A 16,482-nucleotide genomic window follows, 5' to 3' on the forward strand; every position below is an offset into this window, starting at 1 on the left:
AGACTATTAAACAACCATAGGTGCCTGGTAAAAGTACATTGAGCAGCAAAAAAGGCTGCTGGCATGAGAAAGAAGGAAAAAAAAAAAGGAGGTTCATAGTAACTGTTTTAAGGAGGCACCAGTACCGTGGTACCCAAAAGGGGTCGGCTGAGCTACATGGCGCTCGCCGAGGTATTGGAAAGCTGGTGCAGGGCATGGTGTCTCATCAGTCCATAGAGTCTTCTGGAGCGTGGACAGGACGTGGAGTTGGTGAAGAGTAGCGGCTTCTCTTGTGGATTCCTGGCTGGGCATCTTGGCCGGCATGGGCTTGCGTCTTCTGTGGAGAGGAGGATGCAGCTCGACGTCTAGAGCCTTCTGTTGATTGGTCTGGAGGAGTCAGGTGAAGTTCCCGGAAAACGTGTTGCAGGTCTTCGGATGACTTACATTGGTAGGAGGTACCTTTGTAAGAAAAACGGACTGCGAAGGGAAAGATCCAGCGGTAGATGATCTTATGGTGTTGCAGGGTGAGCAAGTGAGGCTTCATAGCTTTGCGCTTAGCAAGGGTGGCTGGTGATAAGTCTTGAAATAACTGGTAGCGATGTCCTTGAAAGTTTAAGGCATCCCGATTGCGGGCTGCTGCCATGAGTTGCTCCTTGGAGCGGAAATAGTGAAGTTTCACTATTATATCTCTAGGGGGTCCATCGTCAGAGCGAGGGGCTAGGGATCTATGAATCCTGTCCATTTCCAATCGCTCAATTGGTATAGAAGGGGTTAGCTCCTGGAAAAGTGCCGTTATGGTGGATTGAAGGTCCTCTACCGATTCTGGGATACCCCTGATCCGGATATTGGATCTCCTGGTCCTGTTCTCGAAGTCCTCCAAGCGGGATTTGTAGGGTCAGGTTCTCCTCTCTAAGAGTCTCAAGCTCCTCAGCATGGTTGCCTGTCGCTACCTCTAGCTCTTCGGTACGCTGTTCCAGTACAGTAGTGCGGAGGCCCACTTCCCTGATTTCATGTGTGAGCCTGTCCGTTATGGCATCTGAGGTTGTTTTCAGGGCCCGGGTGAGCATTCGCTCAAATTGCTGGAGGAGGTCAGTTTGTGAGGTGTCGCCCCGGAGTATAAGTGGGGTCAGTCCAATGTCAGGGTCAAATTCCCCCTTCCGTGGATGGGCCGAGGAATGCACATGAGAGGGAGTGTGAGGTGATCTGGAAGATGGCGGGTCCGCCATCTTGGAGGATGACTTGATTAGCACGTTCCGGATGGATTTAGTCTTTATTTTTGACTTGGTGCCCCCGTATACCATCTCTGGGCAGACGGGCAGTTGGGTCTGTTAGAGGTAAAGCAGGTGTTGGTGACTCGATGCGGCTAGGCTGTCCTATCCCCAGAGATGCGGAGCTCTAGGCTGTCATGTCTTGCCCAGAAGACACCGCACTCGCCGCCATAGGAGAGGTTGAGCTGGTAGCTGAGGAGGATATGGGTCTTTGAGTTTGGAAACAGCTGTGTGGGACTAGTAAGAAAATGTCCAGAATCAGATAGTTAGTGCAGGGATGAAAGGCTGTTGTTATAACTCCTTGTGCAGCCAATATGGCGGGTGGCCCCTTGATTTAAACTGGAGGGAGTTATAAGTCCTTTGGGTGTGCAGCTGGGTGTTATGGCAGAGGAGCGGAGGATGGGATCATAGGGCTCGTGAAGGAGGATCCCTGCCTCTTACCGGAACTCCGGCTGCCGGGGCTCGCTGCCGACGCGGAAAGGCCGCGGCTGTGGCTTCCAAGTAGGCCCACGAATCTGATACTGGGGCACCCGAGCGTCCGCCGCTACCAGAGAGGTATGTGCCCAATGGAGGTGGTCCAGGTGGGCCTCTGGGGGTGTGTTGATGGTCGTAGTGGGCTGGGGGTGTGGTGTGGACACTTCGGGCCCCCACGCTGCGATCGCGGTGATTTTAGGCCAGGCTGCGGCTTGTTATGGTGAGTAGGCCCAAGGGGTGCATCAGGAAGGGATCTCCCAGTGTTCTCTGAGGTGGATGGCTAGCAGTTCAGGCCAGCTAAACCCCACTCCAGTGGGTGCCTGTAATGCTCCAGATGGCTGGTCGCGGCCTATTCAGGCAAGGCCGCGGCTTCCAACCGTTACTAGGCCACACCTTCCCCGGATGGTAATCGGGCCGCTGTGTCTACTCAAAAAGTCACTGGGTGTGGAAAGGGCACCAGAGAGAGTCGTAGAGGATCGTTTGGAGCAGTTATTTAGTGTTTAAAACCATCTCTCTCTGGCCTCCACCTCGGGCGTCCTCCCGGCTATAAATCCACTTATACAGGATTATATTGTTCCCTGGTGGTTAGAGGAGATCCCCGATGGGGTGATGATGTCCTCAAATGAAGGAGGATGGAGGATGGAAGCCGATTAGAGAAGGCGGAGGCGCGATCGTGCTCCGCGGCAGGTAAGACCGCGGCTTCGCCGGGTCACTAGGCCTCAAATACGGCGCTCCGCCAAACTGGTATCAAAGTCAATAATATTTGGATATATTGGTCCCTGGTGGTTAGAGGAGAACCCCGATGTGGAGATGGTGCCCCCAAACAATGAAATAACGAAGGATGGGAGCGGATTAGAAAAGGTAGCGGCGGAGCTCTCTTCTCTCACATCCAACTCCGCTGGCTGCCGGACACCGTTGGTTGTTTTTTTAGACCTGTGCATACAGTAATAAACCTGTTTTTGCATTGAGTGGGAGTGCAGCCATTCAATCGTTCATTCTACATTGACCGACAATGAGTTTATTTAGGTCATTTTCTGAACCACTGAACAAACACAATTCAGTCTGAAGCTGTAGCTCATCCCTGTTAATTACATGAACTATTTTCTTATGTTTTATGCATTTTTTTCAAATACAAATGATAATTTTCTAACAAGCTGTATACTGCATTTTAGGAAGGCAGATATTTTGGTATGTAAGAATTTGATTTATTATGCTCATCTGATATGTACAGTTGCATAAAATTTCTCAGTGAAGAATATCATTTAAACTTGTAAAGGAACAGGGAATCACTTCAATTAAAAATCTTTTTTTTTTCTTAATTTGGCATGATTTTAGTTAAAACTGCTGACATGCAGGAAATGTCATGTTTTATTGAACCATTTCAAAGTGGCTTTTTTGACTTCCAGTAACAAATAATAATTCAGCATTTTAGATAAGACTCTCAAAGCCATAAATGATTGTTTTATTTATTCTCATTTTTTGATAAATGTACTTGGCAAACATCCTTCAAATCACTTTGCAGCATGAGCCAAAAATCTTGCTTGACATAAAGATTAATTAATGTTCCTTTTGTAAAGCTAGGGATGTCGTTCTTGATGATGATGCATGTTTAGTAATATGGACAACCTGAATACAGTTTCTATATTTGAATAAATGTACTTTCTCACAGTATGAGGTGACAAATGTTTACACAGCCTAAGATTTGATTTCTTGGATAAAGATTTTTTCTTTATATACTTGGCATTTATATTTAAAATTAAGGCTCTAGCAATAATGTAAAACCCAAAAAACGGGTTACACATTAAACGTTTGTCATATCAGCAGGCAGTGTCACTGATGATGGCAGTACAAATCATACTGTTCTATAACACCACATAAAGCTTCAAGACATTACCCAAGCATGTCATTAAAAGGATTAGTGTTTTTCCAATGTAGTATCAACATAAAGGCCACTCTCCACACTGAACTTTATTTTTTAATTTTGGAATAGTACATGTCTCTTGGGGCAGAACTTGGGTCTATAAAGCACATAAGGCTATGAAGTAAAAACCCTACAAAGGTTACCTTGGCAAGACAAAAAGGAAGAGTGTAATTACTATGGGTAACCAAATAGACAAACACACTACAAGCAACCAGTCATTAGGTGTTGTACAATGACAGGTTTTCCAATAGCAAGGGGGTCGTTGTTTGACTCCCCCCTAGCGGTCGGTATCCAATCGCAACTGGATCTGAACCCGCATTATGGAGATCTATGGCCTAGTTATATGTGTATGGAAGTTAAGAAGTTAGTGAGCATGCATAAGTTCCAAGCTATGTGATAGATGAGACCCCATTATGTTGCTGGGAGTGAGGTAACAGAGGTATGCTTGACTAGTGGAGTGGGCGCAGGCTCAGTACATTCCTCCTAATGCAACATGCATTAGTGTGTAGTGACTTGGGAGAAGTCACTTTTTTTTTTCAAGATTTAGCATCTTTAATGAGTACAAAGCACAGACTGTTTAGTTCTTGTATCCTCTGCTTGGTCTGCGTCCTCTAGCGCGCTCAAACTTTCTACCCTTAGAACGAACGTAGGGCTTGGTGTGACTGTGTGGAGTACCATGAGCCTTTCCAAAGTGTCTGTACACCTCACGTCCCTTGCAAGGACCTGAAAGCACAAGAGTGTTCTGGCCTTTGCGGGCAGCGAGAGCCAACTGGTCAAATGTCAAAATTTGTCCGCCAGTTTTAAGAATTCTTCTGCGTGCTCCAGAAGACACTTTAAGTGCACACACCTTGAGTTTAGGGATATCTTGAATCCTGACATCATCTGTGATGCATCCAACCACCACAGCAGTTTTACTTTCACGTCCAGGAAGCTTCATCTTGCGAATCAAACGGGACAGAGAGAGGGGTGTGGCCTGTTTGTGCGGCTCATGAACAGACGTCTCAAAACCACTTTGTTGAAAGTAGCATTTGTACGACGGGCCAGGAAACGGTATAACTTAACCAGAAGTCTCAGGTAGATATCCTGACTTTTGGGCTCTTTTCGCCGCACCTTGCGGTCTTTGTTGTGACGGATATCTACTCCCATTATGGCGGATCTTTTTAGTGGAACTCTGCACTTTAATACTGCACACATCTCTAAATCCAGGAACTGCCTTATTGTTAGATTCTTCACATGACTGCAGTTGTCACCTGGTTCTGGGGATTGATGAACGTGCTCCGTGAGAAGGGTACCCCCACATGCATGGGCGCAGATGTCCCCGCCAGCACCCTATCATCAAACACTATTCCTTTACCCTTTGTCCTACACACAAGTCTGCACGTTATGTATGCTCCAATCTCCTAGCCTTCTATAAAAAGGAATAAACATGTTTGTATATAAACAAGCCAAGCATTGGGTGCATGTAATTTATTTTGTAAATGATAGAACATTGTGTTTACAGTCCTCACTGCAGGTTCTCCTGGATCAGAACCCCAGAAGTGTATCAATTCATCTCCTGGGCTTAGTACTTCACCCTGCCTGTCACCAAAAATCATTGATTCCAGTGCTATTTTAAAGGCTCATTAAAGGCATGTCATACTTTCCTGCTCTGTGCAGTCGTTTTTCACAGAGCAGCCCCAATCCTCCTCTTCTTTAATCCCCTGCTGGCACTCCTGGCCCCTCCCTCCTATTAAGTGCCCCAGAGCAAGCAGCTTTCAATGGGAGCACCCCAGCAGGCGCGATCCTGAGCCATGATATAGAGTCGCGGCTCAGCCCCAAACTCCCTCTCCTTTCATTGGCTCACTGGCTGTGATTGACAGCAAAGATGAGGGAGAGTCCCCAGACATAGACAGCTGAGGATCTTGTGCTCATGGCTGAATCAAGGGGGAGCTCAGTTAAGTATTACCTGGGCTGTGGGGGTCGGAAATGAATGCATGATGGAAAAAAACCTTCAGCCTTTAGAACCAAATTAAAGTAATTGTAAGGTCTCATTTTTATTTCTTTTAAAATAACAAACATGTTATACTTACCTATGCTGTGCAATGGCTTTGCACAGGGCAGCCTAGATCCTCCTCTTCTCAAGTCCCTGACTGGAGCTCCTAGCCCCTCCCTCCTGTTGAGTGCCCCCATAGCATGTAGCTTGCTATGGGGACACCCGAGCCGAGCTCCAGCTCAGTGTATCCATTCAGACACGGAGTTGCCATTCGGCCCGTCACCTCTGTCCTGATTGGCTAACTGAGTTTGATTGACAGCAGTGGGAGCCAATGGCACCCTCTCAGTATCTCAGCCAATCAGGAGAGAGGCATTAGTGGACATTGCTGGATAAAGAGGCGGCTCAGGGGGGGCTGCTGCACACAGAAGGCTTTTTATCTTAATGCATAGAATGCATTAACATTTAAAAAAAACGTCTGACTATGCAACCCCTTTAAGTGAATGCTGAGACTAAGGGCACTTGGGATTAAAGAGCTCAACAAGCCAATAAAATAAAAATTACAGTTACCTCATATTTTCTGATATTATTGTAGACTGTATTTCTGTCAGTATTACAATTTAATTATTTATTACAGGCTCTTTCCATATTTCAGGAAAATACATTTTTTAGCAGTGTCCAATGGTATGGTACGGACCTCATTCCCACCCTGGTTTACCTTTCATAGTTTAAAGCCCAACTCCAGCCTGCACAAAAAAGAAAAATGAATTACTCCTAATTCAAAATTAAAAATAAAATGCAGCTGGCTGCTATACTCACATCTTTTCTGGTGTTATTCCCTTCAAAGCTCACCCTCTAAGAAATCCATCTCCACTACTTTTCAGGTTAAATGACTCCCAGTATTTTCTATATTAAAAAGCCATATTAAAAACTTTTTTAGTGGACAGTCTCTAATTTTTAGTTACATCAACCCTATTGACTCCTCCTGTTCTCCTTCGAATCCAGGATATTACCCACCTAATCTAGGGCATTGTGAGATTTGGTAAAGACCTAGAGGAGTTTTTGGGAAGGCCCAGTAGGGCACTGATGTCATGTGCATACAATGTGAGGGGGTATAAAGGGGCATAGATGAATAGGACTTGAGCTAATTTGCTGCATTCGTATATGCCACAGTTTTTGTACCTACAAAATATACTCTAATTACTGTGCTACAAATAAGAGTCTCACAGATACACATACATCTCAGCAAAATATTTTTTTTTAAAAATTAGCTTTTTCCATTAAATGCACTTTTCTGCACACAGAATACAGATTATATTAGGCTAAAATGTTGCCTAATATAACCACTTCACTACCACAGTATAATAAAAAAAAAAAAAGTAAAAGTGGTGTCTATTTCTGGATTTTTATCTATAAACATATTTTCAGAAATAGCCAACGTTCACGGAGGGCTATATTCACAGAGGATGTCTTCATACCAGGTCCAAGTGGTTCTGATTAGTTAATACAATGATCACATGATGTAAACAGTGCAATGCTTACATCTGGGAACTCACAGTGGATAAAGGGGAAAAAGGCGGAACTAATGAATAAATTATTTTATAATCATTTATTGGTTCTGGATCAGCAGCTGCAGCAGAAACCACTGTAATGAACAAATTGTAACCCTCGCACCTCCCCTTTCTTCCCTTTATTTTTCAGGTCCTTCCTGGTTCTTCATTGACCATATATTAACCTCCTTCACCTCCCATACATATTTAAAATAACCCCATTTATGTTAATCCTCCCTCTTTGTATGACCTGTACATTAATGCATCTAGTGCACCCTTACCAGTCTCCATGGTTTAACTCAATCAATGCCAGGAATTTTCATTTCTAAAATAATGTGGCAAAAAGATTACCTAGGGTTGTTTGCTTTCTAAAAAATAAATCATTTCCGGGGTGTTTCTACTGTCCTGGCATTTTTATTTGCTATGTTTTAAAACATAAGGAACGCAATTGTTTTTTTCCACACTTTGGGGTGGATTTATTCAAGGCAAATTGGCTGTGACTCTACAAGTGCAGTTGCACGAATTTTCCCCAGAGCTTGGAAAATATGGTGAAGTTCTGCTGATTTCCATCATCCAATCACGTACAAGAATTTTTTTTTTGTTTTTCCTTGCATCTGATTGGGTACTCTTTAGTTTAGGAATATAAAATGTACAACCCTGCATACAGAATTCAGTGGCCCTGAATATGTAACATACAGCGCAGGGTATGGTGGCGGGAGGCATGTAACATATAGCACAATGTACAAAGTATGGCAATCAGGAGGGGAAATTGTTGTCTTTTCAAACATTCAAACAACATCATTCTATTGGTTGAACTAGATGGACCTGTATCTTTTTTTTTTTCAACCTGACTATGTTACTAATTATATAACTCTAAGGCCCCGTTCACACTGGGGCGACGCTACTTCCCGGGGCGACCTCATAGGTCGCGGCGCGCTGCTCGCCCCGCGACCTCGTAGTGGCCGGCACGGACTTCATAACATTGAAGTCTATGCAGGTCGCTCTGGGTCGCCCCAAAAAAGCTCCGGACCCTTTTTCTAAGTCGGAGCGACTTGTGTTGCTCCTATTAGAACAGGTCCACAGCTTCTCTATGCGAGGCGACCTACGGCGACCTGTCAGGCGACCAGGTCGCCTGACAGGTCGCCCCAGTGTGAACGGGGGCTAAAACGATGTGTTTCTCAACCTTTTTTTCAGCCAAGGCACCCTTTAAAAGTATAGACAATCTCAAGACACCCTTTAAAATTATGGACAGTCTCGAGACACCCCATTCTAAAATGTAAAAAACGATTCTAATAGCTTCACACAATGTAGCAACATCCATACATAGGACACCCAACATTAGAGGCGATTTATTCTTCCAAAGAAAATACACCTTTTCACGCTGGTTCTGACTAGTATTCCAGTGTTTCTCTTCTCCCTCACTTTATCTACATCAGTCAGCTAATGTCACCCCAGTTCTGAGGGTGAGTGGCAAAGGAGGGTCAAACAAGGATGCTGTGGAGGCAACAAACATCTTCCTAATTAACCAATGACATCATTGGTTGTTAGGATGCTAGTGTGTATTGGTGCATAATGAAAACCCATGGCTTTGTGTAACTAAAAGCAGGCTTTATCCACCTGCTGCCTTGTTTACAATTTTTGATAACTTTTTAGCCATTTTGCCAAGGCACCCCTGAATAAACCTCATGTCACCCTGGTTAAAAAAAGCTGATATAACTATTCAAACATTGCCTAATAGATGATATACGTGAACAAAAAGAAATTTTACTTGGTTAATCACATATTCAATAAAAATATCAATAGATGTAATAGTGTACTGTGGAAAAAGTTAGTATGCCCTTGGCATCATATTGCCCCATTAACAGATACTACATCATGTAAGGATTTTTGCTAACTATCCACCATTCTCTGACATTGACATTGCAAACACTTCTGCATGCAAAATTCATACACATGGTCAGGTCTATTTAGCAGGCCACTTTCAAGAGAGTTAAATGAGACAATTTTGTCCAGAAATTATAATTATAGTGGATTATGTCAAAGACATGACACAGAAAAATTACACAGCAAAACATAACACATTATGTAAAGCATTTTATTAGGCCATTTTTGAAAAAGGGAAATTTAGGGCATTGTATAGCCATAAATAAAAATTCCATAGTATGTAAGGAACACAAAGCAGAAGTATTACATAGACACAGATACATTGCACATATTGTACACCATTTCATCACTTACTACTAAGCTGCACCTGCAGGATCATAGACAAACTATTCTGCCTACCTGAGATCACCACTCTCATTCTACAGTATGTGTGATTTCTTCTCCAACAAATTAACTTCTTGCAGAAAGTGGCAGATGGTGTACTCTAATAATTAGACTGACTCTTCAATACCAGTTTGCAGGGCTATAGTAGGGTTAGATGTTGAAAAGGAGGAAGAAGAGTGTGTGTCTGCAGCTACTGATGACATTGCACTAATCTGCACCTAGACTCTGGCTGTATAGCACACCCACTGTAAGATAAGTAAAGTAAATGTGCCCCACCTCTCAAAGGTGCTGCCCGACCACCGATTTGCCCTGCAGATACACAACCTGCTCCAACTAGTCGCACGTGAAGAACCTCTTCCTTTAGGCCTCCAAAATGTGAACAAAATAGGGGATTGCTTTATTTTAGTAACAGCTATGATAATATGGGTTTAGGATGTGGTGATTTGGTGCACCTGACCGTGGTGATTTTGTCTCATAAACTGGACTGCAATTGTGTGATAATGTACTTCTAACAAATAGTAGTTTTGCCTGTGTCACCAATTCCAAGCTGCTGACCCTGAAGAAAAATAAAAAGACCCTATGAAAATAATAGAAAAAAATATATAATCTCCCCCCCAAAAAAAACATATAACACCTCCAAAAATATTAGAAAAGTGGGACCAGAAACAGCTAAAAAGCAACTAAAGTTATAACATACAATAATAAAAGTGTTTCCCCCAAAAAGAACCATTGTGTCTGTTTACTATGAATACAGTATGTGGTGCATACCACAGTGCAATTCACTGTGCTAGTGCATGGAACTGCAAAGTGATCTTAAGGGGATTAAACTTCACTCTCTGTTGCCCATCGCACTGCAATTCACTGTAATGTAGCATTGTATATAGCACTGTATAGCTCTGTAGTGCACTGGCACTGCACACACAGTTCAACCATCTCTCCATGAATTTGCTGTCAGCTGTCCCCACTACTTCATCTTCAACACACAAAGACAAAAGGCTGGTAGAAGACTAACAAAGGGAGGGGATATTTAGGCACTTCTGTGCTCAAGCAAACTCATGGCCTCAATTTAAGTAATGGTAAATGTAGGGGCGTACTTACTTTTTCAGATGACAAATGTTCACCCTGTCAATTGCATGTGTCACTTGATCACATTTTATTAAGATCTTATGTCTACCTGTTCAAATATATTGAATAAATCAGGTTATGAACCTACATTTTCACGACTGTGTGTATATGCATATGTACATTACATCATACTGTATAATATTTAGTATATATACTGTATATGTATATATTGTATGTATATATATATATATAATATATATTTCACAAATAGTTAGAGCTAGGGTCATACATATTGGAAATATGTTGTTTGTATTTACATATTTACACAAAAGGCAGTAGACCAAGAGTCGCAGTAAGTGTTTGATGTAAAGAGTATAGCATGCATTATTTACTCCCAGTCTCAAATGTCTCTATATCCATGATGTAATTCATCACAATCCCATTTACAAACATGAAAAAATAATCTCCTATAAAAAAGTACAATTACATTTGACACATCAGCTTTTTGATAGTGCATATAAGTAATCCCAGAGCTCTGCTCATATTCAGCAAAGTAGAAATTTGAATATGATTGCTAAGTTTAAATAGCAGCTTTGACCTAAAGTGTTCTTGACTGTTGAAATGATACGTTAAGTAACTGCGTTAACAAGTATTGGTCATTTCATATAGATCAAAAACAAGTTTTCTAATATTATCACAAGCCGGATAGAATGTATAAAATTGTATTATTCTGTGAAATAATGATGCTGCTAGACCTTTTTTGTGCCGTATATCTGTCAATTAATAATAGAATAGAAAGTAATAGAAAATATTACTTTGATTTAACAATAGCGGGTATTGTATTTAGACATAGAAACTATTCTTTAATTGAACAATTGACTTTTTATTAGTGAACTGAATGTGGCATGCAAATTAAAATTCAATCAAATGCAGTTAGAAAAGTATTGGCAAGTAGTTTAAAAATAGTTTAGCTTGTTACTTAAATACAATTTTAATTAATATATACAGTGCCTTGCGAAAGTATTCGGCCCCCTTGAACTTTGCGACCTTTTGCCACATTTCAGGCTTCAAACATAAAGATATAAAACTGCAATTTTTTGTGAAGAATCAACAACAAGTGGGACACAATCATGAAGTGGAATGAAATTTATTGGATATTTCAAACTTTGTTAACAAATAAAAAACTGAAAAATTGGGCGTGCAAAATTATTCAGCCCCTTTACTTTCAGTGCAGCAAACTCTCTCCAGAAGTTCAGTGAGGATCTCTGAATGATCCAATGTTGACCTAAATGACTAATGATGATAAATCGAATCCACCTGTGTGTAATCAAGTCTCCGTATAAATGCACCTGCACTGTGATAGTCTCAGAGGTCTGTTTAAAGCGCAGAGAGCATCATGAAGAACAAGGAACACACCAGGCAGGTCCGAGATACTGTTGTGGAGAAGTTTAAAGCCGGAATTGGATACAAAAAGATTTCCCAAGCTTTAACCATCCCAAGGAGCACTGTGCAAGCGATAATATTGAAATGGAAGGAGTATCAGACCACTGCAAATCTACGAAGACCTGGCCGTCCCTCTAAAATTTCAGCTCATACAAGGAGAAGACTGATCAGAGATGCAAACAAGAGGCCCATGATCACTCTGGATGAACTGCAGAGATCTACAGCTGAGGTGGGAGACTCTGTCCATAGGACAACAATCAGTCGTATACTGCACAAATCTGGCCTTTATGGAAGAGTGGCAAGAAGAAAGCCATTTCTTAAAGATATCCATAAAAAGTGTCATTTAAGGTTTGCCACAAGCCACCTGGGAGACACACCAAACATGTGGAAGAAGGTGCTCTGGTCAGATTAAACCAAAATCAAACTTTTTGGCAACAATGCAAAATGTTATGTTTGGCGTAAAAGCAACACAGCTCATCACCCTGAGCACACCATCCCCACTGTCAAACATGGTGGTGGCAGCATCATGGTTTGGGCCTGCTTTTCTTCAGCAGGGACAGAGAAGATGGTTAAAATTGATGGGAAGATGGATGGAGCCAAATACAGGACCTTTCTGGAAGAAAGCCTGATGGAGTCTGCAAAAGACCTGAGACTGGGATGGAGATTTGTCTTCCAACAAGACAATGATCCAAAACATAAAGCAAAATCTACAATGGAATGGTTCACAAATAAACATATCCAGGTGTTAGAATGGCCAAGTCAAAGTTCAGACCTGAATCCAATCAAGAATCTGTGGAAAGAACTGAAAACTGCTGTTCACAAACGCTCTCCATCCATCCTCACTGAGCTCGAGCTGTTTTGCAAGGAGGAATGGGCAAAAATTTCAGTCTCTCGATGTGCAAAACTGATAGAGACATACCCCAAGCGACTTACAGCTGTAATCACAGCAAAAGGTGGCGCTACAAAGTATTAACTTAACCACTTCCATACCAGGCCTATTTCGGACACTTTGAGTTTACAAGTTAAAACCAGTATTTTTTCCTAGAAAACTACTTAGAACCCCCAAACATTATATATATTTTTTTAGCAAAGACTCTGGAGAATAAAATGGCGGTCATTGCAATATTTTTTGTCACGCGGTATTTGCGCAGCGGTCTTTAAAACGCCATTTTTTTGGGGAAAAATTAAATTTCACTGCATTTAAAAAATACTAAACAGTAAAGTTAGCCCATTTGTTTTGTATATTGTGAAAGATGATGTCATGCCGAGTAAATAGATACCCAACATGTTATGGTTTAAAATTGCGCCCCCCCCCGTGGGATGGCGACAAACTACGGTCAATAGAGATCTCAATAGGCGACACTTTAAATTTATTTAACGGTTACCAGTTTAGAGTTAGAGTGTAGCTCTTTTTTTTTTAATTATTGCTCACGCTCTGGCGATCGCGGCGATACCTCACATGTGTGGTTTGAACAGCGATTTCATTCGCGGCTCGACTTCCGTATACGTTTTTTTTTGTGCGCGAGCTAACGGTGATCGGGGCGGCTAAATTTTTTTTTTTCCGATTTATTTTATTTATTTTTTTAACTTTATTACAGTTTTTAAAAAAAAAAAAAAAATCTGATCACTTTTATTGCTGTCACAAGCAATGTAAACATCCCTTGTGACAGCAATATGCAGTGGCAGGTACACTTTATGGAGGGATCGAGGGTCTAAAAGACCCTAGACCCCTCCACTACACTTCCCTGTATGCAAAACGCCAAAAACGGCGTTTTTGCATACAGCCGTTTTTCAAATTTGGCGCCGTTTTGCAGCACACTAACCCGGAAGTGACGTCATGGACGCCGCCTCCGGGTTACGTCATCGGAGACCCGATCGATGCCGTTTCCGGCATTCATCGGGACTCCATCCAGCCGGCGGACGCGCCGGCTGGGTGCTCGGGGCTCCCGGTGGGACGGGAGCCCCGGTAAAAGCCGCGGGAGGGGGGGGGACGTCCCCTCCCGCCCCCGGGTAATGATCGAGCGGCTCCCGTGCCACATCAATCGGTACTGACGGAAAGCCGACCGTCGGCTTCAAACAACGGTACTGGGATGATGCCTCTAGCTAGAGGCATCATCCCGGTATACCCCCGCAAAGTTTGGGCGTCATATGACGTCCACCTAGGGGGAGGTGGTTAAGGGGGCTGAATATTTTGCACGCCCAATTTTTCAGTTTTTTATTTGTTAAAAAAGTTTGAAATATCCAATAAATTTCGTTCCACTTCATGATTGTGTCCCACTTGTTGTTGATTCTTCACAAAAAATTACAGTTTTATATCTTTATGTTTGAATCCTGAAATGTGGCAAAAGGTTGCAAAGTTCAAGGGGGCCGAATACTACGCAAGGCACTGTATATACTGTACAGTGGGCTCAATTCTCTAAAGCAGATTTCATTTGGTATTTAGGTGTTAGGGTACATTTTTCCCAAACACTGCATTCTGAAAATGTCAATTTTCTATCCCGTTTTGGGGTATTTACCTCAAAAGGCAAAAATGTGCAGTACATGCTGCATAAAAGGGTGTCAAAGTATATTCAGAAAAGGAAATAATAACTGTAAATAAACGCATGCAATAAATTAGTAGTGGTCCAGGCATGTCATATTTAAGGAATGGATGACTTTGGTCACTCCACCTTAATGGACAGGGCATTTACAAAATGGCACCAATTCAATATCTAATGAGCATTTAGCAAGTCTTTACTGACATTCGGCAGCTGAACCTAGCATTGTTCTCACCTATATTAATTGAGTTATTAGAGCCAATTGGTTAGAATATAAAAACAAAATGCATCGCTTCAAACTAGATGAAATGAAACATCAGGTGTATAAAAAGTCCCAAAGTAGTAATTATTGCCAGAATCTTCCACCACGGTGTATAATTCATATAAAGGTGTAAACACGATCCTCCACTATCACCGATAAACACACTGACTCATACTGCATGCTGTGGCCCATTATTTCCACAATGGTCTAATGCACATTGAGTAATTAAAAGAGGATCATCAGCCTCTGATCCAGATGAATCCTAACAGCCAAAGACGCTCATCCACATCCAAGGTTGGGTTTATAAATTTGTTGGAATGTTAAGCCATTCAAAGGAGGGCGAGGAGAAGGAGAAGAGTGTCAACGTTCATTTAAACAGCACACCTTGCTTGATCATTTCACAGAAGCACTGTTTACATTTTGGCTGTCCAAGGAGCTGATTCTGCTGCTGTTTGGGGAATTGCAAGCTTTTCTGGAGTCCACCACACAGCGCAGTCATGCAATTCCACCAATGACCAAGTTGTTGGCTGTCCTGCACTTTCTTGGCAAGGCCTCATTTTAAATTGTAGCTGAAGAGGTGTTTGAAGTATCCCAACCATCTTTTTCACATCTACTCATTAAGGCCCTGCAGGGTTTCAGGCAAATTGCACCCAAATATATATATATATATATATATATATATATATATATATATATATATATATATATATATATATATTAAAAAAGAATAGCGCGCAAATGCAAAAGAAATTACTACCAAATCTGAAGAGAGTCCATAAATAAAAATGGGGGTTTGGTCCCACCATATGGCCATATCGTGCTCAAGCCCACTACTGCATCAAAGTACCCCATTATCAGTGGGTCCTACACTATCCATGAAAAAGAGATGAATCCAGCCCTTCTAACCCTTGGAGACAACACTCCTTGCTGGGAAAAATGTGCAAATGCACTACAGGGGACTCCTCCTATATCCATTTGATGGTGGACACTGATTGAGTACAGGTGTATGTGGGGGGTGGGGAGGGCTGCTCAACCTCGATAGTCTGGTCAGACCGAATACATAATAAACAGGCAAAAAATTTGGGGGAGCATACCCATGTATTTCCAAAGCTGCTGCAGCTATGAACCAAAAGACATGTATATTAAAAAAGAATAGCGCGCAAATGCAAAAGAAATTACTACCAAATCTGAAGAGAGTCCATAAATAAAAATGGGGGTTTGGTCCCACCATATGGCCATATCGTGCTCAAGCCCACTACTGCATCAAAGTACCCCATTATCAGTGGGTCCTACACTATCCATGAAAAAGAGATGAATCCAGCCCTTCTAACCCTTGGAGACAACACTCCTTGCTGGGAAAAATGTGCAAATGCACTACAGGGGACTCCTCCTATATCCATTTGATGGTGGACACTGATTGAGTACAGGTGTATGTGGGGGGTGGGGAGGGCTGCTCAACCTCGATAGTCTGGTCAGACCGAATACATAATAAACAGGCAAAAAATTTGGGGGAGCATACCCATGTATTTCCAAAGCTGCTGCAGCTATGAACCAAAAGACATGTATATTAAAAAAGAATAGCGCGCAAATGCAAAAGAAATTACTACCAAATCTGAAGAGAGTCCATAAATAAAAATGGGGGTTTGGTTCCACCATATGGCCATATCGTGCTCAAGCCCACTACTGCGTCAAAGTACCCCATTATCAGTGGGTCCTACACTATCCATGAAAAAGAGATGAATCCAG

General features: G+C 42.1%; 1 pseudogene across 1 annotated transcript; it reads right to left on the reverse strand.

Moving 5' to 3' along the window:
- Positions 1-4,219: 4,219 nt before the first annotated feature.
- LOC309557052 (large ribosomal subunit protein eL18-like) lies at positions 4,220-4,790 on the reverse strand (annotated as a pseudogene). The gene has a single exon. The product of its transcript is annotated as a large ribosomal subunit protein eL18-like (transcript).
- Between the last annotated feature and the right edge of the window lie 11,692 nt (positions 4,791-16,482).

The sequence above is a fragment of the Pelophylax lessonae genome (assembly GCF_965119305.1).
Source record: "Pelophylax lessonae genome assembly, chromosome: 5".
Taxonomy (NCBI): domain Eukaryota; kingdom Metazoa; phylum Chordata; class Amphibia; order Anura; family Ranidae; genus Pelophylax; species Pelophylax lessonae.